Genomic DNA, 25,985 nt, shown 5'->3' on the forward strand with positions numbered 1-25,985 from the left:
GCCACGAGCCAGGTGACGCAAGCTTTCGTCGTCAGAAAAGCTCAGCCATTTTTCTCGATTCTATGGTAAGCGTCGTCCACGTCGTCAGTCCATCAATCCTGTTTCGTGATCCATTTTTTAAACTTCGTCCTTCCGAACGTTTACGCAGTAAACGTTTCCGCCAGTGTCGCGGTGAATGGTTTGTTGTGTAACGGGAAGAATTTCTATTGCCGCGGGTCCTAGAACGTATTCCCACGTGCGTATATGCGTGTATGTGCCTACTGTCCTTAGAAGAAAAAAAAAAGAACTTCCGCGTGTAGGTTGGCGGAAGCTGCAGAAAATATCTTGCCGCGTCGGTCACTGACACCATGGATGCCACGCACGTAAAGTGGAGTGTTGAAACCCCCTGTTCTCGAGGCTTACCTTCGGAGTTATTAATTGCGCTGATACATCAACCCCCCCCCTCCCTCCGCCTTGTTTCTTGAGATCGGTTTATGGTCAAGTGGGAAGGATATTAATGGCCAGAGAGTCTAAGTGCTTTCTGATGGATGGATACGGTCGCTTCTTCATTTAATATACCTGTATACTGAACTTCACCCATGGCTCAGGCATAATTTAGAAGAACTTTCTTTTCTTTTCTTTTCTTTTCTTTTCCTTTCTTTTCTAGGCGTAACCTGGGTACAGGAAGAAAGATGCTTTTGTTGCGGTTCTACTTGCACGCGCACTCGCTTCAAAGTATCTGATATATCAAATCATCAGCGACGCTGCCGATTAAATCTTTCACTCGAGAAATGGATGATAGTAATGAATCGTCCATTAATTTTATTCTGGAGACGTAATTATGTTCTGTAGCCGTTTCCGGGCTCATTCCGCACACAACGATGATTTCAGAAACGGCAAGCATATTCACCCTCCGACTCGTTCATATGGAACAGCGTTTGGAGACATATTTTACTTAGTAAAATATGTATTCAAAAAAAAAGAAAAGAAACTCAACTGGTAGAGCATCAGACGCGTTATCCAAAGGTTGCAGCTTCGGTCCCTGCCGGCGGCAAGTCGTCTTTTCGTCCACTTTCAAGTTCACATGTATTTCATAATTACTATACAAATAACGTCCCCTATGCTTTCCTTGGTTTCATTGTCTGTTGGTTTTCATAAAGGTTGTGCCTAATAAAGAAAAAAAAAACTATCATTTAAATTCCCTTTCCTTCGAAATTTAGGTGGTAACTGAATATACAATTTACATTGATAAAGAAAAGCTTTTTTCACTGTCTAAAAATTAGGCATACTCGTTATGAAAACTGGTGTGAGAAAAATGAAAGGTAACAACGAACGAAGAACAAGCTCATTACTAGCGCTTGCTAACCGTACACATATTCCTTCAGTATAGAGTCCCAGTGGCGCGCTCCGGATTTTTTTTTCTGATTTATTTTTCTTTGTGGCTTTTATTTATATATGCATACATATATATCCGGGACATGACGGCGACGGCAAAAACCAGCCGAGAGTGTCCATATAACTGCTATCGCAATAATAATCTAGATCGGCCAGAAGCTCCGCTGTTAGTCCAGCATCGCACCAATGGAGCAAGCAGTTTTTTCCTTCCAGGTTAAAAAAAAAATGTCGCTGCGCAACCGGCCTCTCAAATTCTCAAATTGGGGCGCACACAAGTTTTCTTGTCTTGGTGCAGTCGCTTTTGAACTTAGAGAATAACATTGGAAATTTCCTCATTTCGTCGTATCACCGATTCCCCAATTGAAAGACGTCGCTTGCGCGTGGTTTCTACGTCCCGCGCGCACGTGGTTCGAACAGCAGAAGAAGAAGAGAGCTCTTGGATGATGGCTACCAGAATTCCTTTCATTCGTTCATTGTTTCTCATACTGTTGTATTATTATTCTCCTTATTCCATATCGACAAGTCATTCTTAAATTTTCGTTTATTCTTTCGGCAATTAATTTATTCCTCATTCTTTAGCTAAAAAAATTAACCGCCGGTTTCATGGCCGATCCCCCGTAGTGGGTAAGAGCCAACCTAAGGAACAAGCAAGCAAGCAGGCTGCAGCCTCCGGCAAACAGCTCACTCCCGCTCAAAGCTCACAGTCCGGTTCACAGGTGCCGTGGCTGTGTAAGACGCAGCTTCCGTTCGGCGATGGTATGTTCCAGCTGATGAACGTATTTAGCGCAGCCATCGTCCTCGGGAACTACTTGCTCCACAGCGAGATATTCATGTTAACGGCTGGCGTCATGGACCACTGGTGCAGAAGGCCCGATTCCTTCGCTAACCTCAGCGTCGACGAGTGGAAGCTGTTGGCCATACCAGTGGACAAGAACGGCGAGTACAGCCACTGCACGATTCGCGAGCCGCCACACGGAGGCACAGAGGTGCGCGTCGTGCGCTGCACGTCGTGGCCAATATACGGGAACAACATCGTCAGTGCCTGGAACTTGGTGCGCGACCGACTCTGGCTCATCGACTTTGCGAGGGTCGTGTACGCGGCTGCTAGCGTGATCCCATTCTAGCCACCATAATCCCGTTAGCCGCAGCTAAAGCCCCTCCATGCGTTTTCCGCCGGCTAGGTTAAGTAGCGCCAACTCGTCCGCCCCCTCTCCCTTTACACCGGTTCCCCGCATAGCGGAAGCCGAAGTGCCACCATGATGTTTCTGCTGCTTTTCCGGTTGATGCACCCTACACCGCGACTCGGCGAAGCGGTAACTCCAGGAAGGTGATCCTCGCTCTCATTGGCTAGTTCGATGCAGACGTCACCGCTCCGTATAACATCGCTTTCTGGGGAATTCTAGGGACGGTGCAGCGTCAACCACGAGAGAAATCAAGAGCTCGATTATTCCCTATCAGGCGATGCCAAGTTTTCCCAGTTTACCTACAGTTCCTGCCGATCCCGCAACAAGTGAGCCTCGCGTTCCCGTCTCCTGAGTTAGCGGAGAGCGATTCTTTTCTCCTGTCGGACGCTCTCGATGGACGGCAGCGAAAGCGCCGGGACGCTAAAGTCCCTTGATCTTGGGAAAGTACCGCCATTCAGTGTACTCGCCGCCGCGCGCTCGTCCTCCTCTCTCCCTCCTCGCCCCTTTCGCGTCCTCCCGTTCTCCGCCGCTTTTCCGCGCCGACGATTGGTCTCCTTCGCCGTTGCCCTTGGAGACGTGTGGCTCTTGCGTTTTGCTGGTATTTTTCTTTTTCGCTCGCGCCATTTTACGCCGGGGCTCTGCGTAGCAAACGTTGCGCGCGCTGTGTTTTCTGTGCTTTCTGTGGGCGCTATGCCGTGCTGTTGCGCCTATAACTGCCACAATGAGAGTGCAAACGATTATGCACTTTTTACCATTCCCCATGGTAAGCGTGATGGCTGGCGCAAGAAGCAGTGGCTGCAAAACATCGACCAAAGAAACTTTGTTCCGACAAAACAGCGTTCTTTGCGAGGTAAGGCGCCTGTCCTATTGCTCGTATCAAAGCATCGCCGAATGCTACATTTTAAATATCGTTCCGGCCTGCTCATCAACGTCTTTTTTTCGTAGGCTATTTGCGCGTTGCTTAAAAATGGGGTTGTCCTCAATATGCTGAATATTCAGCTGAGTCCATCACCTCTCACGGCGGCAACTCTCATTCAGTCTAAAGTGCACAGCTATAGGATGTGCTTTCCGCTGTGAACGATTACGCGCGATGATACAGCTTCTCGATCGCGCTTGTTGTGATTGTTAGATTCCGTTTATTGTGAATGTTTGGTGTAAAAACACAAACGAATGGACGAATAGAGATGACACTTACTGGTGCTGGTTCCCAAATGAGGTTTTTTTTTTTGGGGGGGGGGGGGGATTCACGCACAGAAATTGTGACACAAATGCGATCAGTCACAAGAACAAAAGAAACACACAAGCACAACGCACAACAAATAACATTCTGATAGCGAAAGTAAGCCGTTATCTAGCAGGCCGCGACCGAAATGGCTCGTCTTGGTCACGCCTGCATTATCACGTCTTCCGTTCACTAATAAAAAACGAGATTATCTCTTATACCGGTGTCACACGGGTAGTTTTGATCGCGATCAGAATCAGTCCGGATCGGATTTCTTGATCGCGATCAACAATCATCGCTGCTATTCGGTCCAAACTTATCCGGATCAAGTTTGGCGCAAACGTCAGTCAAATTGCAATCTGGGAGCCAGATATCGATGAGCAGATCGCGATCAAAAGGGCCCCTGTAACACCGGTATTGCTTTGTCGTCTTCTACATGACGACTCACTTTAGTGATCAGTTTTCTTTTTTTTCCTAGCCGTGTTTCTGCTTTCCTATTTTCCTTGCTCGGATTTGCATTTGTGAGACGACTAATATGCGTGTTTTCCCAAATAAACCTCAGGTACAATTCAGAGCTTATCCGTGTGGCCTCTACTCGCGCGCTCGTTTCTTTTTCCGCGCTGTAACGTTCTTGCAGGATACGTTGTCTGTTTTACTGAAAATTGGAACAGCGGCTTGTAAAGGCGTTATTCTTCCAGCTTACTTTGATATGCGCTTCAGCCGCACAAATGCAACGAACGCAGGCCCTGAAAGAATGAAATGAATAACAGAATGAAATGAGAGAATGTAGGCCCACGGTATTGTATACATGAGCAGCGCCAGCTAGCTAACACTGCTTTTTTTTTCAGTTCGTTAGTTTGCTTTTGAATTTGGATGCCACGCACGCATAACCGGGAGACGATCATAATTTGGTTTTCTCGCGGAGACGACGTGCAGGGGGTGTTCTAGTGATCGCGCTCGCTTGCTGTCGATATCGGCTTCGAGGCAGAGGCCGAAAATTCTCGCTCTGATAGCAAATGCTTTAAAATCACCCTTCTGCTGTTTTTCGGAGAGCTTCTTTCTGTTCATGTAACACGAGCTAAAATCATCGCACCGATGTGTTTTAACATTCGTGCGGAATGTCTCCGCTCACAGCTAAACCGAGTGCTAGTTTCTTTGACACGAACGCCAAAATACTATTCTGAAAAATCTTTCTCCGGCGCTTCTGGTACTGCGGTAGATTAGTTGCTGTTGGCGCCGCTTGATCGTGCTGACACTGCGCAAGCGTCTTGTTCAGTTTGGAGACCACCGCGCAAGTCTAATTTCACGTCACATAACACATGGATGGACAATGTATTATCCACGATGTCATTTCAAGATGCGACGCTGTAAGTACCTGAGTTGCACATGCGCGCACAGGAAAGAGACAAAAAATCCAGACACAGGCGGACATCACGCAAGCTAAGTTATTTCAGATGTAAGTGTAAAGCATGTTATCATGTGGCAGAAAAAAACGTCCGCATGATGGAACGCTGCATAAAGCTCTTTTTAAATTAGCATGGCCCATTTACACGGCTTTCGAAAGAAACTATTATTTTATTGAACGTTCATTTCAGTGTTCTCGATCTTCTTATCACCATTTTTCAAAGTTTTCTACAGCACCGGTGCGCGAAAGTGGCCCGACATTACGCGCCTCCGTTGATTTCTACGGCGCGCCCGCGGGAGCGCCGGCGAAAAATGGTGCCGTGCGCAGCGCGCGCCGGCGGCGTGCGAGGAGAATCGAGGAGGAAACTCGCGCGCGGAGGAGAGTGTCGTTACTTTCCTAGATCAAGGGGCTTTACGGGACGCGCGCTAGCACCTCTTAGACCTAGCACGAGCAAGCGGAATAGCACACACTGAGACAGCGACGGAGCAAGCAAGACAACACATGCTCTCGTGTCGACTTGCTTACACCGTCCCTGCCTCGGTGTGAGCTATTCCGCTTGCGTTATGTATGTACACGAACAAGCCCAAGCTACTCTTCTTGCGTACAAGAATTTCTACGGGACACTTAAAATGTGTGCAGCTTCATGCAATACATGAAGGAAAAAAAACGCAAAACACTTCTCAAACCATTCACGGAAACTACGTAGAGTCAGCACACATGACACCAATGAAAATGCCTCAACCTAGCTGTTGCCAGTACATTTGGTTCATAGGCGCTTTCTCAACATTTAGCACTTCACATTGCGTTTTCACACCTCACTTGCCTGTATTTCTTTTCCCAAGAGTCGGTTTCAGTGCTAATGAAGACGTGCTTGAAACGGCCTGCCACGTTTTAAGTGGTAACGAATTAACGCAACTTTACTAGCTCGGAAGCTGTGGACACACGCCCACCCCGTTCATGCCTCTCACACAAACCCATCACGCACCACGCGATTGTACTACGTGTTCCGCGTGTTCGGTGGTTGTACCTAAACCGTCCCTAGACACACTCTCTGCTCCTAGGTGAAGATGTATCTAGATGAGCTATCGCTTTGATCACGTGACTTTATGCCCACGTGACCTGAGGATCGTTCTCCTGCATTTACCGCCTCGCCCCTACACCTGCCCCATGCCCGCCTAATGCCCGCCCATGCCCTCGCGACGCAGAAACACCGAGCGAAAACTCGCTCGGCGGCAAGCAGTTTACGACGAACCTCAAAACAACAACACTTGCGAAACGGAGAAGCAAATATGAGCTTTCTCGCGTGTGCACATGCGTGCGCAGAAACAAGATGGAAGGAAAAAGCGGAAGGAAGTGGCTCAAGAACTTCCCTCCGGAAGCTCCGGAACCGGAAGTGGGCGTCGTCGTACTTAAAAAAGCGGCAGTAGACGCGATGGAGGCACTGTCATGGAATCTCCCATCTGGCTTTTGGCGACCGGCAATGTGAAGGGAGCCGAGTGAGTATAGCTTCGCGTGCAGCGAACATGAACAACGTCTCGGCCGCGGTTTGCCACGAGCTCATGGCGCGCCAGACAGCAGACCTCCGGACACGTGGTTGGCGAACATCGGAAAGCAGCAGTCTCTGCAGCGGTCGACTAAGAACACGCACAGTCTTGATCTGTTGCATGTGGGCGGCGCTATGCTTCGGCTACGACACGTTCGCCACGAAGGATAACATTCCAACAGGAGACGTTGCGGCAAGCCTGAGCTTTGCCCTGTCAGCCCTTGCGTGTGTCGCCACCATACCGTTTGTCACGCACTTCGGTTTAAGAAACGCCGTGGTCGGCTCGGCGCTCGGCTTCGCTGTGACGTTGACCACTCTCGCTGGCACGACGTACGGCGGACGACGAACACTGATTGATTCGCTGGTAGTCCCGGTGCGGGCAGCCAGCACCGTGTGCTTCACGGTTTTTGCAGTTATGAGCGTCAAACCACTTCCCGTTGTGACGCGCTGCCGTGGAGCTGCCCTATACTCGCCTCTTCCCGATTCGCGGACACACTGGGCCAGCTGACTCCACGTTTATTCGACGACCAGAGCATCGCGATGCGGCTGGCCATTTCGGGCGCTTTGATGTCGCTCTTCGTGATCGGCGAAAACAAACAAAGCTTTTCCCCTACGACTTCGATTACTGGATGCGGCAACACTTGTCACACGAAAGCAGCCCCCGCCACCCATCGTCCGAAGGTACTATAAGAGTGCCATGCGTGACACACTGTGCGTCTGCCGAAGGAACCCGTACAGCACCGGCCAATCAAGACGAAGGGCAGAGTGGCGTTAAGCCGTTCTACAACTCAAGCAACTGGCGAGCAACCTGCCGTGTAGTGCGTGGTCGTAGCAGCAATCTTTTCTTACAACAGTGCAATATTTTAAGCGTTTCGCTTGATGTGTGCTTTAATCCCTGCTTATATGAGCGGCTTTGCTTTTGCTTTCATTTCGTTGCGGAAGCCCATTTCAAGGCCCCCCGTGTTAAACAATTATATATAAAAAAAATCTTTAAGCAAATGGTTCTTCATATGCTTGATTGACTGAGTTTAATATTTAATAATTTGTGGTGCGTGTGGACGAGCGTACGATGGAATTTTTGTGCATTCTTGTGCCTCGCGCGTGAGATCGCTGATTATGTAGACATGAGATCCTAGTTCACGATTTTTAGTAAGTCAACTACTATGACAGTGACGTGTGGTCCCCTCACAAACATAGCTCGGTATTTGGGCCACTCTTTTTTATATTTCTCATACTCGTGATATTTTGGAGGTTCTTGCTAACACCCCATTTCTAATCCAACTGCATGCCACTGATTGCGCCTTGTATTCGAATGTCACTGTAGTGTTCACGATCTGCAGACACTCAAGAGAGCCTTTCCCTTTTTGCAGCGAAAGCTGTTATGATCACAACAGCCGATTTCGGTGGCGTAGTTGTCCGCCGCTCCCGGTCTCCCTAACCGCTATCGCACAGGCAGAAACAAATATACAGGACGGAGCGGGATTTGAACCCAGGCACTCTGCGTGGCAGTCGAGCAATTCTATCAAAGAGCCACGCCGGTGCTCGAATTTCCTTCGCAAAAAGACTCAGTACAGGCGTCATGTCGGGCAAGGAATCGCGTTAACAGATGCAAAATGTTGGAGGACGCTTGAGCTTCGCCTCAAGAGTACAACGCGATAGCGTAGTCGGGCACCGTTCGCATCGCCTTCTCGGTAGGTATAGCCTCGCTTCGCTTCTCACTGGACAGCTCAACCGTGCCGCAAGCAAAAGAACGCCCGTACGCGTAACATGAGCCATTTCAAACTATCCTACATTGTCTATACTGCAGGTACAGTTGCGAAGTGCCCACTATGTCGTAATTCTTCCTTTTACGAATCAACGAAGTATACCCACTAGGCGTCCGTAAGGCAACACGCGTACCTACGCAGCTGTTCACTTTGTTGATGCTTTCGCGGATGATGATGGTTACCTATGTCGGAGCGCCTTGTAATGAGTGGGCCTTTAAACCCCTCACTCACTGTGCAATTCACATGCCTTGACGCCTGGAACAACTCCGCGCTTCTGACACGCAAAATTACATGCGTTAACGAGACTCCTCGCATTACATGCCATTCGTATAGAGTTTGTTTCGGAAGCAGTTACAAGCAGTGGCGTGGCTCTGTGGCAGAGCACCTCCTTGCCACGCAGAAGGCCTGGGTGCAATTCCCATTCGAACACAAGCTTTTTTTTTTTATTTCTTTGTATATATATAGAATTTTCGCTTACGGACAACGCTGATTTTTCTCTCACGAGCAATGATGCCGACGCCGACACCGGAATTTCTGCGAAAAGAGCTCTTTAATAACGCTATCGCGTTAATATCGTGGTAGAAAAGTGTAAAATAACAACCACGCGTCATACAATGCGAACTGTATAACAGGTGGGTGGTTTAAAGCTTCTCACCCATCGCAAAGGGCTCAGCCATAATTCTTCATCGTCATCAACCACACTCATCAACGAAGTGCACATAATGTCTTACAGATGTGTAGGTGGGGGGTACCTCGCTTCTAGAACGATGAATAATGTCGTAGTGAGCAGTTCCCTACTTCGCAAAATTACGATGATTTATGGCGTAGTGGTTACCTGGCAAGTGTACTTGTGGTAGTCGCCCCAACAGAGTTTGCAACAAGCTCTATAGAGTCACTGCGAAAGCTGGAGGAGCGACCTTTCTATAGAAAGGTCGCTCCTCCAGCTTTCGAATGACTGCGCTGCGTGTTCCACGCAGGCCTGACGTTTCACAGCAAAAGCTTTTATCAGATTCCAACGGCAGTGCGGTAGTTGTCAGCCGCCGCCGGTGTCCGTAACCACTATAGCGCGAAATAAGAAAAAATGAAATAAATATCCAGGATCGCATGAGATTTGAACACGGGCCCTCTGCGTGGCAGTCGAATATTCTACCACAGTGCCACGCTGGTGCTTTGCAAAAGATCCTATATACAGGCGTCATATCGGGCAAGTAATCGCGTTAACATGTGTAATATAGCGTGGCAGAAGAGTAAAATAACAACCAGACGCCACACAATGCTAATAGCGCAACGAGCGTGTGCTTTAAAGCTTCCCGCCCAGTATACAAGGTGATCAACAACCATAATTCTTCATCGTCATCAGCCCGATTCCGTGGCTACCTGGAACAAAGTGGCCTCACATCTCCGGGCGTAAACAGCCAGGTTAGGACGGCCTAGCCTGGTCAAGGAAATGAAGTTAATTGTCGCTACCCGTAAATGGATTTCCTTGTAGCCTCGCGCTAGAAACGGGTGGATGGCAATTTTCCTTTTCACAACCTTTCTCCGCCTTGCGGGATTCCGCAGATCTGGGGCCGAATTCACAAAGCTTTCTCTTGCCTGCGCAATTTCTTAGCCACGAATTCTCGTATCTCGAGGGAATACGATAGCAATGGTACGAATTTAACTTACTCGCCACTTTTGAGGGCAAGGAGGCAATGCGAAAGCCGATGAAACGACAAGGAAAGAAAGAAGTGCGCGCAGGTGATAGCAAGGCAGCACGCGAAGCGTCTAGCATCGAGGGTATTCGCAATGCCCACGAACTATAGGTGGCGCGCCGTGCTTTTCAAGATGGCGCCAGGAGGAGGGTCAACCCGTTTGTTAGCATAGGAACAGATAGGACGTGCGGACGTACGGACCGTGACACTTTCACCGGATGAAGTCATGAGCTGCGCTGAAATGGATATGAGACTAAAATACTTTCCCAAACCATGGAAAGTGCTAAGTACTCGCCACCTAATTATTTGCTGCGAAGTGAAAGGTTATATTTCAGCTCCGTTACCGTGCATAACGATGCATTGCGAAATCCTGTGCGTGCTACATAAACCTGTATGAACTAGAACAGACGTATGAGCTGAACGGCACTCCGAGGTAGTACGTACCGAGCCTGCCTCACGGATTTGCCGCAGTAGTAGGCCGCCAGCGAGTAGCGCCATCGCTGCTGCGCGTGATGATGGCTTGCAAACGTAAAAGTGTTCTGTGATAATACCCCGTCGTCATTACTTGCGCAGTCGGAAACGCGGAGTTACGTCTTCAACGGAACACAAGCATTTAACATGCCATTCAGTAGCGCTTGTGTCACAGCCATGCCGAGATTCTAGCCGTTTGTACTTCACTCGCATGTTGCAGGTTCGATCAGCACGATCGAAACATGAATATCGAAAAGAATGCACACGTATGCTTTTCGCAACGTCGAAGAAGTTCGCCGAGAGGCGTGGATTGTGACCGTGACTGCACGTTCCATCGCTCTAACCGTTTCGCTTCGCTGGTCGAGCTCGAGCGTGTTGGCGGCATGCGGCCCTCCATAATATCCACAATAATTGATACATGCAATGCACAAGAGAAACTATGCTTTTATTATGATCTCGCTCAAGGATATTATATATTAAATACAATCAAAGTGACTTACGAGCGTGAAAGAACATTAACGCACGAGGGGACGTGAAGTGCAACTCGCTCCTCGTGAGTTAGCAGCTGGTGGTTCATCGTCGCTGTCACTCTCGGTGCTTTCACAGTCTTCTACGTCCAGTGAAAAATCCTTGTCGTCAAGTTGGTTTCTTTCAACATCACTGCTGAACGCAATCTGAAGAATTTCCTCCGCCGAACGACTTCGACCACTCCGCGTCACCACGTTTACAATTAGAGAGACGTCTGGGCGCGGAGAACGCAGAGAACGTTTAGCCAGGTTTTGCTCTCAGACCGGTCAACAGGCAAATCGCTTGCAGTGTGCTGCCACCTATCAACAAACGTACAAAAACAAGCGGCGCAGCGGTGGCTATGAAACCCATGGAGGAAGGAAAACTTTTTTTTTTTTTAGTTTTTCCTTCCTCCATGATGAAACCCAACACACTGGCGAAGGACGGCGTGGATGGAAAGCGTTCGCTCCACGAAAGGCGTCGAGCAGACGCGTCCTCGGATGATTGAAACGTCGCTCGCACGATTCGTAACATCGCTTTGCTGACAAAGGATAGAGGCCCTATTTTAATGTATCGCCAACTGGAGATCGCTCAGTTATACATGAGCACATCGCGAGCCCGCGCGACCTCCCTCCCGCGTACAGTGTTATGGGACTCATGCACTACAAGAAACACTGACCAATTATATATGCAACTAAAACAGGGTGAGCTTCAACTGAATATGTCAGACGATAACATTTAACTTACCTAGGTGGCTACAGAAAGCCTCGCGAAGCTGATAGTATGTGTACACTGTGGGCTAGCATTGAAAGCGCGAGTTGCCACGTATTTTCACGAAAACTTCGAGTCTCGTAAGAACGAATCAGATTTCTCGTGTCACGGAGGGCCCGGTTTGTTCACTGATGCAGGGAACATGCAAAGTCGTAGTGTTCCTTTCTTGCCAACGCGTTAACAGTGAGGCTAGCACAGCCGAACAAGGGAGCGACTGCATAGTGCCGCCATTTTGTCGTCTACTAACCCTCCTCGAGAGGACGCTCCTGAATTCCGCTTGGTGGCGCGACAGTCTATGGGCATTGCGAATACGATGATAGCGAATGTATTTTCGCCTGATTTTCGCTGTATCTCAGCTGCAAGTTCCGGGCGTCTGCTACAGCACTTACGCGCTGCAGCAGACGTCCTGGGGTCTTGCGCGAAGCCAAGTGCTCGCGTTTCATGGATGACCATAGCTAACCAAAATCTAGTTGCTCGATGCACCGCATCTATAAACCACGCATAAATTGAAACATTGAAGGTTTGAAGGTGTGAGCGAAACGTCCCCCCCCCCCTTGTTTACCACAACCAGTTTAGTTGCATTTTCATGAAGCTGCGCTGCCACTCAATTAATTAGGCATGTTCGAGCACGGTATGGTGGTTGCCATTAGGGTGTTTTGTAGCTAGACGTAAAATGTTGCATTTATTACAAAGATCTCACTAAAGACATAGGAGCGGCTTTTGAGCCTAGGGAGAACGTTTGTACAGAAATATAAAGCAGCAGTAACAAAGGCATGATGCGCGTAATGCCGCAAGTTCAATTAACCACAGCATTTTGACAGGGCCGGAATGCCAGAGCGATCGTATACGCTTAGATATGTGAACGCGTAAAACGAGGAAGATTCGTCGGAAGGTTTCTACGAGCTAATGCTTTTCAGAAAACACGGCGCAGTCACTTCGTCCTTGCGGAGTTTGCGTGAGCAAACACAAAAAAAAAGTAGCGTTCAGTTGTCTCGGCCTGAAGTGACATCACTACACGTGCGCCTGGATTCACAGGGCGCGCGTGCTGCGCGTTTGCACGATTAACAAAAAGAAAAAAACAAAATAGACGGCGGTCGCGTTACTTACTAACGTCTATGGGAGCGAAAGCCGTAGAAAAGTGAGCGAAAGTGCGATTGTGCTTATATATAAGAATCGAAGCAAATTAAGTGAGCAGTGATTTGTTTAGTGAAAGTTTATTTAAATGACGATAATCGAAACAAATGGAATATTCAATTAGTGAAAGTGACATTAGTGGCAGTCAATTAGCGATAGTTGATTAGTGATGTCGCACTCAATACAAAGTGCACGGTAATATAACAACACGTAATGGCTTTAACCTTCGAGTCACCTTAGGCAAATGCACTCGGATCCCGAGTTTTTTTTTTCTCTTTTTGATCGACTTTCGCCGGACATTTTGCATTAGGTGTCTTTCGAGGGAGATAATATATATACAATGAAGTAAGTGTGACAGTGGCAAGCTCTCTTGCGAAACACTGCAGCGGTGGTCGAGTCGTTACAGCGTCCGGCTGCAATGCGGGAGGTACTGGGTTCGATTCGCAGTGTCGCCAAACACTCACGTATTTTTTTTTATGGAAAAACAGATAGCAATGCCTGAGGTTATGTGTTTCGGGCACTCTTTTTTTGATAACGTGGCCTTTCCGCTCTCTTTCTTTCACTCCCCTTTAGACCCAAAAACGCTGCGCCGTGCTCCCTCACGGATCACAGAAATAAGATTACCTTTTTTTTTTTTCTCTAACCACTACAATCGCAAGAGCGCCCAGTCCCGAAACCCAATTATCATACCTGGGCATTACTTTTCACGACTCTGGCTATTCGAGCGCCGGTCAGACATCACGGTGTTTTCAAGAACATCAATAGACACGCGGCGGCCAAACTGCTTGCGGCCAAGATGACTGCCTTTGTCGGGTCATGTTTCCGTGCTAGTTGGGTGGCATTCATTCCACGCAGCAGCGCAAAACGACAGGAACAGAGAGAAAAGACACACACACAGTGATGTGTTTTCTCTCTCGGTCTCTGTCGTGTTGCGCAGCTCCGTGTAATGCCTCTGTCAATGGTTCTAAAGAACTCCAGCAGGCTATCGAGTTCTGAGGAGAGGGCAAAGCAGTAGGCCTGCGAAAAAATTACGGCAAATTCACTTGCGTCATTAAGGGCTACTCTTCCCTTTGTAAGTACTTGAAAATTTTAAACCCGAGTTTATTCTTTATCAACAGCAGTTAAAGTATAGATGACAGGCGGACAGACAAAAATCCGCGTATTCAGCTTGACTAGTTTTGTGCCCTAAATAGTAAGTGGCAACAGGTATGACAATACGTAGAAATACCACGCACATATGTAAAAGTATGTACAGCCACGAGCGAAAGCTTGGTTATGCTGGTTTGAAGTCGACTACTCTATTCTACATATTCGACAAATCAATCTGTAGAAGCAATGTTACACGGAGGAACTGTCCTATAAACTTATTTTTGTTGGTTGGTTGCATAGTTTTCAACTTCTTGCTCAGTACTGTACGTTGGAAAATGAAACATCTTGTTTGAATGCACACATTTTATGTAAGGTTACATTCATTTTTGCACAGTAGGAAACATACTTGAGAAATGAAAATGAGATTGAAAAAGGAGAACTAGAAAGCAAATAGCAAAATTCTTATAAAAGTTACAGTAAACAAAATAACGTAAGTTTTTGTTTAGGATACATGCATACACATACATACATACATACACACATACGTTGAGGTGTAGTTAATAGGATGAACTGCTATAAAACAACAATGCTGATACACTCAGTCTTGAGCACATGAGGTTTCAAGGCAGTAACGTACGAGAGAAATCTCTCACCACTTTTATGTGCCAACTCGGCATTTCTCGAACCCTCCTGGAACAATTTGATGCATAGTTCCTGCTGCTGCCCACTCACAAGCAATTTTTATACATTTGGTGGGCGGCAGCCCACGACGATATATAAGAAAAGAGCCCCTGACAATGTGATGCCAAGGAAAAGCGCAATGCATCACATTTTGGTACATGTCTGCAATATGACACATAGTTTATTTACATAGTCGGGCACATTGACAACACTATAACAAGCCATGTTAGGTGACGTAAATTGGGACAGGTCGGACAAATTCTGGACCAATACCTAAATAAAACAATTCGCTGTTACTAAGCTCCTCGGTACAAAAAATGCTGTTGTTGACATGTCAAGACCCTATTGCTTGTCCTGAAAACACTCCTCAGAAAGGTTTAGAAGTGTGCACATTGAGAGACTGCTGTATAGCAGTCTCTCATTCCGCTCGAAAAAAAATTTCAATGCACTTCTGGACAAGGCATGTGATGTGAAGCTTCAGTGCCTTGCATGTATATCTTGCTGCTGGCCTCAGCTGCAATGTTTATCAGCAGAAATGTGCAGAATAACATTTTATAATGTACCACGATGAAGTAATTATGTTTCAGGCGCATAAAACATGGACAACAATAAAATAATTTAAAAACATTTACCTGGCACAGTTTACAGAATCTTAAATACATTTTCATGGAGCAATCACAGCTTATCTGATGATAGTAGTAATGGTTATCAGCCTAGAAATTTGTTTGAAGTCGCCAGTTTCAAGATTAGAGTATACCAACAGCCTTCTTCAGGCTAAACCATTGTACAGACGCAACAAAAGGCATAAGTAAATGCATGCTATAATCACCCTACAAAAAGCAATAAATACTTTCAGCAGTAGAATGAGCAAAGCTGCATAGATGATAAACTATTTGCAGAGTATACAATTACATAATGGAGAAACCTATGGCAACAAACACTATATGAAAAAAAAATTAAAACTTACACAGTACATGCAGAGAGGGTGACTGTTGAAGAGGACAGACAGGCGACGGGATAACATTACACAGGTGCTAAAACTTGTTGGACGTACAAGGAATAGTGACGCTCCTCTTGCATCTAAATAATCCGTGGAGAAGGACTTTCCAGAGCTTATATAAACAGAAAATCATTTGTGCTATACTAATGCGCGTATCCTGAACGACTATATCGACCAAGTGCAAAATTACCCGCTTCAATGGCTTCATTATTGCACTACCAAACATGAAAACACGGTTTTGGTTGCCGACCATGGCTGCTGTTTCTAATGGCAGAGAAATGCAGAGACACACGTGCACTTTGATTTACGAGCATGTTAACAATTCAAGGTAGCCGAAATTAATTTGCACAATACTACTACAGTGTGCTGTACATTAATGTCAAGTTTTTGTATATTAAATGCAGAATTTAATTAATTTTGAATCCTCAAGTGCAAGGAATTGCTGAATGATGCACTGCTCAACAATTAAACTGCAGCTGTGCAGATTCTCACCATACAATTCAAACTGTTCCAGATATCACAATGCATCCTGTCTGTTGACGTGCACATTGAACAGCAGGACACAGTCACTGGTAGTCGCTGTCTACTTGTTGGCCTTGTGCGTTTTGTCCGAGATACACTGTTCAATTAGATGACAGTGAGGCACCTGATCCCATGGTACTGCTGGAACATAGAAAAATGCCGATGATTATTACAACCGTGCTATGTGTAAAACTGGACAACTGATATGTGCTAGAAACTCCAGCTCTCGTATTTTCAGAAGCCGATGACAAGTATTAAGAAATATTAAAAACAAAAAAAGGTCTGAACATAGAGCCACCAACAATGAAGTCTTTGAAAAAATATTTTATGATATAATTGTATAACTACGATGTTCATTTTGAAGGCAACAAACTTCTGCCTAATAGTGAGACATAAGCCAATAAAGTATCTTCTATTTCGACTTTACACTAGGTGCAAGAAGCCGACCACAAATGAGTTCACTGTGCTACACTCTAAGAAAAAATGAAGTATTTGGGGAGTATTGCCACCCCACAACTACAATCGTCATCCATCTCAGGTACTTTCCTCGCGTTACCACCGCGCGTCATTAGAATGACAGCATTCTTGATAGGAAAGTGCCAAGAGCCAGGTTTTCAAAAAAGAAAACCCGAGCAAGCAAGATTACGTTATTGTTGTGTGGCAGAAATACTAAAAAATACTCTATTTTTTCTTAGAGTGTACTCATGTGTTGCTATGTTACAAGACAACAGCTATTGTTCACCACTTTAACGTTATCTAACATAGCCGCGTCATCATACAGTGTGCAGGAACAATTTTGAAGACTAGAAAGCACAAAGCACTTGCGGATTATGTGTGTTTTTGTTTCTCAAAGCCGTCTTTCCTACCAAAAGTACACTTTGAAAAAAAAAATGCACTTGATTAGGAGAAATGATTGTGAGCAACAAACGCACTCATAATCCACAAATGCATGTTAATAGGCTCTTATGGTTTCCACAAACACTCACCATCATCACTATTGCTGTCAATGCCATGCCGGACGGATATGCTGTGTCGTGCTCAGAACACCAAAGGTGCACTGTATGACTTGTCTTGCACGGGTGGGGGCTGCACTGCACTGCTGCTTAGCTGGGCCAGCCACGGACAGGAGGGTGAGCACCCATGGCTCTCAGGCATAGCGAGAGTCACCTTCAGAGATCAACAAGCGTGTATTCAGGTCAAATACGATTTGTAGAAATAACCGTGCGACTATGCAATTGTGCTGAGAACATGTACGACGGAAATGCAACATATGCAACAACATCGAAAAAAAGATGAGCTTTTCAAAAAAATGCGCATTTACTGCTCCTGTGTTGCCTGAGCTCTTTCTCCCTGCATGTTGCGAACAGCCAGGCGATTTTCACCCACTTGCTATTTCCATACAGAGCACTTGATACAGTGAGTGCGTCACAAGCACAAGAGCTCAAAAGCAATAAAAGTATTTGTGCTATTTCAAAAGCACAACTTTCCAGTCTCACATGTATGAAGTAAAATTCATAAGCTGCAGACTTTACACTTGCGACATTGTCAATTCCATCATAGTTTGCTTCTCCTTAAGTGTCCAATTAGCATTGGTGTGTGAAAATAATACAAGCAGCCACTGTTACTAACAATGTTTGGGTTGTGAAGGTGTGTACATTAACCGGTGTTTACTGTACCATCTGTACTTTAAAAAAACTAACCTAGCAACCAGCCATTAGGCAGTTTTCTGCCCTTGAAGCTCCCAGGCAGAGCACAGTCCATCCATATGAGGCTGCCATGCGTGCTTCCAGGCCCCTTTGAGGTCGGCTGGATGATGACACCCCTACCGTTGCAAAAGACTTGTACATTTAGGGAGCACAAGTCCTTCCTATTTCTGTACATGTGCTCCAAGTCATAAGGTGGCTTGATTTGCCAGTGCTTGCAATCGATGGATTCCAGGACCTTACGAAAGTCTGCGATCTGTGAAGAGGCCAAACAGGATATATTAAAAAACCATCATTGAAAGCGCTCTTAATACATATTTGGCAGTAGCACAAAAACTATCACTTAGTCAAAGCTATCAAATATGCCATATTCAATCTGCAACAAACTGAAGCCCCATGTAAGCTTTACATACCGTAAGATATACATGTCCTGGTAAAGTATAGTGCTGCCACAGCAGTAATCTTCTATACAAGTAATTTTGTAATATAAAGGGAATCCCTGAAGGAGTGCTACATGGCTCCTGGAGAATAAATTCGCATCAAATATTTTTCTCTCAACTATCAAGCGTGGTAAACAGACAGGCTCCCTTTAATAATCAGATAAAAGCCTGCTTAAGCCAAATCGTAAAAACTGCTGGTGTACTTGCTCATATTGCAATATACGTATATTGGCCATATATACGTATATACAAAGCGGTAGTAGTACATTTTTCGTACTGGAAATTAACATGGGGTGACATTACATCTGCTGGGATGAAAAACTTACAAACGTACGTTATAGCGCTACACGAATAACAACGAAATTAGTTGCGCAAGTTCAACTCACCGATGGCACAACGATATTAGCAGCCGTCAGCGTCATCGGGAATCGAATGTGCCCTGTAGCCACAGGCAAAAGACGTCTGTGGACTGGAAGCTGCCGTTGACGTAGAAATGCAAGGCTAGCAAGACGTGTACGTCCACTGGTGAAGCGTGACCAATCGCCGTGGGCCGCTGTAGTCAAGGCTCCAGTGCCATGCAAAACGACAGGACAGATGGACTCGAAAACCTGTAGTTAGCCGGTGCTGGTCTACGACTTCATCCAAGGCAAGGCACCAGTGAGAAGCGTGTTCTGTCCGAAGCGAAGCGTGACGTCCACGTGCTTTCGCTGCCAGGTACTACAAGTCCAAGTTTTCACCGGAGAACAGTCAAGGCGTACTGCCAAAGCAGCCACGTTTACAGCAGAATGGACTTCGGTTCGACACGCTATGACGTTCGGATTACAGTCATCACAACAAGGAGAAGAAACGAGTAAAAAAAGAAAGCGCCAAGCCCAGCGCCAAATCCTTAAAGCCCTCATAAAGCACCATCGCAACTTCGTAGGGCGAAACACGGTTATCAACGCTTTTAATCTTCTGTCACACGGGCACAGCCTCTTCACAAGTCTTGGAAATGTCAACACAGCACCACTGTTCACAACGCACAACGTTTCACTCCCGAACACTGCATTTGCCCGGACTGCTTACAAGAAAATAGAAGCGCACGGGCTAACCCGCGGCGAAGCAAGAACCAAATACAGAGCGTAGTCGTAGTTCATGCGTTACCGTGCGAGCACGGAATCACTCAAGTAACGTGCCGAAATGTCAATTCGAAATGCCGCACTGAACCTTACTGAGACACTGGAAAGCGAAGCAAACGAACTGCTACCAACACTCAAACACGCACTGCAGGCTCCTCGAGTGCTAGTTACCGTCGGTACACAGGCGCCGATCCCCGCTTCATAAACACACCGAGGCACAGGCTTCGCGGGCGACGGACGCTCTTCGCATCGGCTCCGCGGATGTTCTCGAATTTCTGCGGGCCATCACCACCATCTCCGCTACGACCAGGTCTATCGTTGTCGCCAAGTTCTGTGCTTCACTCGGATACCACTTTTGTCCCGGTGGGCCCTTTTTCGATACCTTGAGAGACTGTTTTCACCCCCGGCTACCGCGGCTCCTCGCTAGGCCGCGTCTCATTAGGCCTAGCGCGCCTCGTCGCGGCTCTGAGCCCGGCGATGGCGACAGCCACCGTGGTTACAGGTTACGACCCTACCTCAATGCAAGTGCTTACCATGGAGACATCCTCCGCCGACTACGTTATGCCCTCGGAGAACGAATATCTCGAGGACATGGTGAACACCTGGAAACGCAAGAAAGCGAAATCCAAGCCCGCGTCCCTGCCGCAAGACGCTGCAACGGCGCGCCGTCCCACAGACGCCGCGTGCACCTCTGCTCCTTCGCCGCCGGCGAAGCAACGCAAGTGGCGTCCGCGTCAGACTCCTCGCCTCTCTCGAGACGATTACATTGTGGTCCTCAAGCCTCGCGTTCCTTGCGAGCTCCGAACCTCCGTCCCGGCTGACCGTGTGGGCGACGCTATCCGGGCCTACCTGGGAGACCAGACCACCGCACAAGTCCAAGTGTGGCCGATCTGGGACCAGAACATCATCGTCTGCAGCACCACCGAGCTGCCCAAGGCTCAAAAACTCCTCGGAGATTTCCAGCTGCCGGTGGGGGACCAGCAGCTACCCGTCCGAGGTCACGCCAAGCCTTCTGGGGAAACTTGCAGGGGGGTCATCACCATCAACCCTGCCGAGACCTCTCAAAAGATTAAGTCGGAACTTCACTGGCCCCAAGGAACTATCCTTGCGGCTCGTAAACTCGGTGACTCCGCGGCGGCGGTGGTGACCTTCGAGGGCACGAAGCTCCCCCGCTTCCTTTTCTACCACTGCGTGGCGACGTACGTTCGACCATATAAGAAGACAGTTTCGGCATGTACTAGATGCGGCACCATCGGCCATCGGCCGTCTGTGTGCCCCCACCCCAACCCAGACCGCTGTGCCAAGTGTGGGACCCTCGCTGCCGAGGGCCTCACCGACCACGACTGCCACCCCAAGTGCCTCCTCTGCCAAGGTGCTCACGAGACCGGGGCCAGAGGCTGCACGGGTAAATACCGGACGTTCACGCCAACCTCGACACCTTCTCCGGGGCCCACGCCATCACTCCACAACAAGGGCGCCCGCCCAAAACAGCCTGGCTCAGCGCGCCCGGCCGACACTCAAGAATTTCCGCCACTCGCTGCCTCGACGGCGCCACTACAGGTGAGTGGTTGGGCAGGGGTTGCTGCTCCCGGGCCTCTCTTTCCCCCTCCTGCTGCCCCTCCCTCCCCTGAACTTGCGGTTCTCCGCAAGCAGAACGCGGACCTTCAGCGGAAAATTGCGTTACTTACCAAGCAAGTTGCATCCCTGCAGCAGGGCACTCCGCAAGTACCCGGTCCCACCGTCCCTGCCCAGACGGCCCCGCCGGCCACCTCCCCCAAGCTTAGCCCTCAGGCTGCGCCCACATCGAACACCCCCACGCCTTCCGTAGCTACTGCTTCCTTTCCGGTAGCATCGTTGGCTCCCGGGGCACCTCAGGCTCCAGTGCCCATTGATCCAACTCTGTCAATTGAGGAGCGCGTCCCCCGCCTTGAAAATCTACTCCTCCACCACATCTCCACTTTTTCCGTGCAACGCATTGTAGCTGAGGTAGTGCAGGCCATCCAGGCCTGGGCGATCACGCAGTTTAAACCCAAAACTTCACGGTCCCGTTCCCCTTCTGAAAGCGGTTCCGCTCCCCGGCGCCGCAAGGTGGCCTCAGGCACCTCGACCCCAGGTAACTCGGTTTCCATCCCCCTTCCTGTCTCCCAAAGCTCCGAACAGGACATGGCGGAGGGCATCTAAAATTTAAGACATTCATGATGGCTACCAAACGTACACCCCATTCAATTCCCCCGTCACAATTCGAAATCATACAGTGGAATTCCAGAGGTTTCGGGAACAGGCGAAAGCGCTCACACCTTTCCCTCTTTCTCCAATCCCTTTGCTCTCAACCGGCCGTCTTGGCACTCCAGGAATCTGGCCCAACCCCGACCCTTCCCGGATACTGCCCCTACGTAGGTGGCACCACCACTTCCCTCCTCGTGCATAAGGCGTACACGGCGATTCAGATCGATCTCGATCTGCACCTCCCGTACGACTACTGCATGGTCTCAGTGCTCCCTCAGCGGAGGGGGCAACCATCGATCCATATTCTGAACGTGTACTGCCCCCCTCATCTCTCGAGGGTGTCTTTCACACAACTCTTCCATCAGGCCCTGTGTACGGCGGCCCGTCAACCCCTTGTGATAGTTGGAGACTTCAATGCACCCAGCCCTCACTGGGGCTACCACTATGAAAAGACCCGGGGCCGACAGCTTAAAGAGCTCATCTCCTCGCTCAGTCTCACGTTGCTCACTGATCCGGCACATCCCACACGTTCCGGTAATTCAGTGTCGCGTGACACTTGTCCCGACCTTTCCCTCACCCGTAACATACGCGATGCTACGTGGGAGAATCTCGATGAAACTCTAGGTAGCGATCATTTTCTGCTCCGTATTGCCTTCACACCGCGTCAGAAAATGCGTCACCACTGGGGCCAGGCCCGTCTTACCGACTGGACTAAATTCAGATCGCAACCCTTCCCCCTGATCCCCAATTCAGGCGAATACGCGGCGTGGGCATCTCATGCCCTTCATACGCAACGAGCGCATACTCAGACACTTGCTACCACTAATGTGACTCCCGCTATCGACCCACACCTCCGGCATCTCTGGGATGCCCGCCGCGGAATAATACGCCGTTGGCGGCGAAACAAGCTGAACCGTAAACTCCGCTCCCGCATCGAGGCCCTCACCGCAGAAGCGGCTGCACATTCTGTGCAGCTTGCTGACTCAAATTGGATCGACACCTGCACGAAGGCAGCAGGCCAGATGAGCTCCAAGAGCACGTGGCGACTTTTCCGGAGCCTTCTGGATCCATCCACCACTCGTGGAGAAACACAGCGTCAACTCCGTCGTGCTTGGCATGCCTATCAGGGCACGACGGACCAACTCGCGCGGGACCTTTGCGACCGATACCTTTGTCGCACGGTCGACCCCGTGGGCCCAGAATACACGTATTCTGGTTCCCCCAACTCCAAGCTTGACGCTCCATACACGCTCCCCGACCTGCGGGCAGCGCTGGCGAAAATGCGACGGGGCACGGCTCCTGGCCGGGATGGCATCACAGTATCGCTCCTGGCGAATCTCCCGACCAGGCCCTCTTATCACTGCTCCACCTCATCAACTCCATATGGGATGGCTCGCCGCTTCCATCAGAATGGATCACTTCGCTGGTCACATTCATCCCCAAATCGGGCAAGCCAGTTAGCATTGAGTCCCTGAGACCCATTTCTCTCACCTCTTGCGCCGGCAAACTCATGGAAACTATGGTCCGCGAACGCCTTTCCGCTTACCTGGAGGCTAGGGGGACCTTTGCCGACACGATGTTTGGCTTTCGCCCGCATCTGTCGGCACAGGACGTCCTGCTCCAGCTCCACCACGATATCATAGAGCTGACTACCATGTGCCACAATGACAAAGCCGTACTAGCTCTCGATCTTCGAGGCGCGTTCGACAATGTCAAACATAGTAGCATTCTTGCCAATCTTTCCACTACAGATTGCGGACAGAAGACCTTCGAATACATTCGCGCCTTTCTTTCCGATCGTGTGGTCTTCCTCCGCATCGACACTGCTGAACACGGCCCGTTCCCACTAGGCACACGGGGTACGCCTCAAGGAGCGGTCTTGTCACCCCTCCTGTTTAACTTGGCCATGATGAACCTCCCTTCTCTTTTGCACGAGGTCGAGGGGGTACACCATGCGCTCTATGCCGATGATATAACAGTTTGGACCAACACCGGCTCTCCGGCTCAAATCGAGGAACGCCTACAACAGGCTGCCCTTCTGGTGGACACTTACGCCGCCTCTTGCGGCCTGGAGTGTTCCCCAACAAAATCGGCTCTTCTCTCGGTTTCCCGCCTACCATCACCCAAGATATTCCTCCCTTCCGGACCTGTTCCAGTAGTCCAAGACCTTCGGATTCTCGGGCTGTACCTCTCGTCCTCACTGGACCCTCAGGGCACCATATCCTCTCTCCGACGCACCAGCGAACAAGTGAGTCGTATGATCCGGCGGGTCTCTACCAAGCGTGGCGGCCTCCGAGGGAGCCAGCCCTCCGGTTGGCCCAAGCGTTTGTGACCAGTCGGGTCCTCTATGCCCCACCCTACCTTCGCCTGCGTCGTCACCACGAACACCAACTAGATACTCTTCTCCGCTCCGTGTATAAGCGCGCGCTGGACCTTCCCATTGCCACTTCCAATAGCCGCTTTGCGGCCTTGGGGGTGCACAACTCCTTCGCGGAGCTGCGGGAAGCCCACCGCGTCAACCAACTTAATCGTCTTTCGCAGACGCCTTGCGGGCGCCGCCTGCTACACAGACTTGGCCTCAACACAATCTCCGACCCGGTACCTCCATCCCCAGTACCGGAAATGTGGCGCCAGAAGTTATGGGTGGAGCCACTCCCCCGCAACATGGACCCCGAACAACACTCCGGTCGAAGGCACGCGCGCACTGCTGCCCTTGAGGCGCGTCACTCCGATCGCCCCGGCGTATTTTATGTAGACATTTCGGGCCCTTCCCCCTCGGGTCACTACACGGCCGCTGTGATCACAGAAGGTCACCACGTCGACGGCCTCTCATTTAGAGCCGATAGTGCAACTCATGCAGAGGAGGTTGCCATCGCTTTGGCCGCCTCCCACCCCACCACTCACACTATCTTGACAGACTCGCGCTCAGCCTGTTCCCGATATATCCAGGGTTCCATCACCCCATTGGCTGCTCGTCTCCTTCAAGCCGCCTCCTGGCGCTTTAGCCCTCACTCCGTAAGAATAGTCTGGACTCCAGGCCACACAGGACTTCCCGGCAACGAGGCGGCGAATGCCGCTGCCCGCGCTTCTCTCTTCCGGGCCGCTGCCCTTCCATGTCCCGAGTCGGATCCTGGAAACTCGAGACTCACACGCTACCGTGATATTCTGGATTATTATCGCACTTCGCGTCGACTTTACCCTGGCCCTGCTCGCGGTCTGGCGAAAGCAGACGAACGAATACTACGCCGCCTTCAGACTAATACTTTCCTCAGTCCGGCGGTCGCCCGGCACTTCATCCCGGAAATCTCTGGCACGTGCCCGACTTGTCAGGTCCTCGCCGACACCTTTCACGTTGTGGCTTCGTTTCCTGCAACTCCACTTTCTTTCTCATCCCCCTTCCCCATCCCAGCTAGAGAGGCTTGGGAGGAGTACCTGCTCGGCTGCTCCACCTTGGATGCGCAACGCTCCTTGGTGGCACGCGCCCGGGCAGCGGCCATCTCCAATGGCGTCCCGGACTAGGGACTGCCACTCAGGCACACAGCAGTTCTCTTGTGAATTTCTTGAATAAAATGTTTACCACCACCACCACCTTCGCTACGCTTCACTGCACACCAAGAGACACTGCCGTCGGTCTTCACACGGCTTGCGCGCACCGAAAAAGCAGCGGCATTCACAGCACATCCATTTGAACGCTGAAGGAACCCTAGCGTTTGCGAAAATCGGCACCGACACACACAGTTTACGGCGCCATGTTGTTTTCGCGAACTGCGCAGCAGGGGCAAGCGCTAAGAGAGCTCACAAAAAGCTCTTGCGCGTTTTTCACGGCGAGATAAAAATTTCTCTTATGTGCGAGGGGGAAGATATGACGAACACGACAGGAGCGCGCGATGAAAGAAGTGTTTTGTCAACGTCATAAGATGACCTGATGTGGAGAGTACTGCTTCCCAACCAATCACAAGCTGCGCCTCTCGCCCAAACCGTCGTCTGCTAGCGTTTGTCGTCTGCTACGATAGGAGCTTGCAGCGGGGGTTTCGCCTTGTCTACGCGATGATTTCCAGGTCGCGCTGACGCTTCTGAGAACAAAATACATATATGAGTGGGTGAAGCCACCTTTAATTGATATTCTCACGCCAAGTTA

The 25,985-nt window shown here is 49.3% G+C and overlaps 1 long non-coding RNA gene across 1 annotated transcript; it reads right to left on the reverse strand.

Annotated features, from left to right (window-relative positions):
- Positions 1-16,438: 16,438 nt before the first annotated feature.
- Positions 16,439-18,314, reverse strand: LOC125757970 (uncharacterized). The gene is made up of 3 exons (XR_007415610.1): positions 18,061-18,314; positions 17,347-17,527; positions 16,439-16,501 (listed from the first exon to the last, which is right to left on the reverse strand). It is a non-coding gene; the product is annotated as an uncharacterized LOC125757970 (long non-coding RNA).
- Between the last annotated feature and the right edge of the window lie 7,671 nt (positions 18,315-25,985).

The sequence above is a fragment of the Rhipicephalus sanguineus genome, chromosome 3 (genome assembly GCF_013339695.2).
Source record: "Rhipicephalus sanguineus isolate Rsan-2018 chromosome 3, BIME_Rsan_1.4, whole genome shotgun sequence".
Taxonomy (NCBI): domain Eukaryota; kingdom Metazoa; phylum Arthropoda; class Arachnida; order Ixodida; family Ixodidae; genus Rhipicephalus; species Rhipicephalus sanguineus.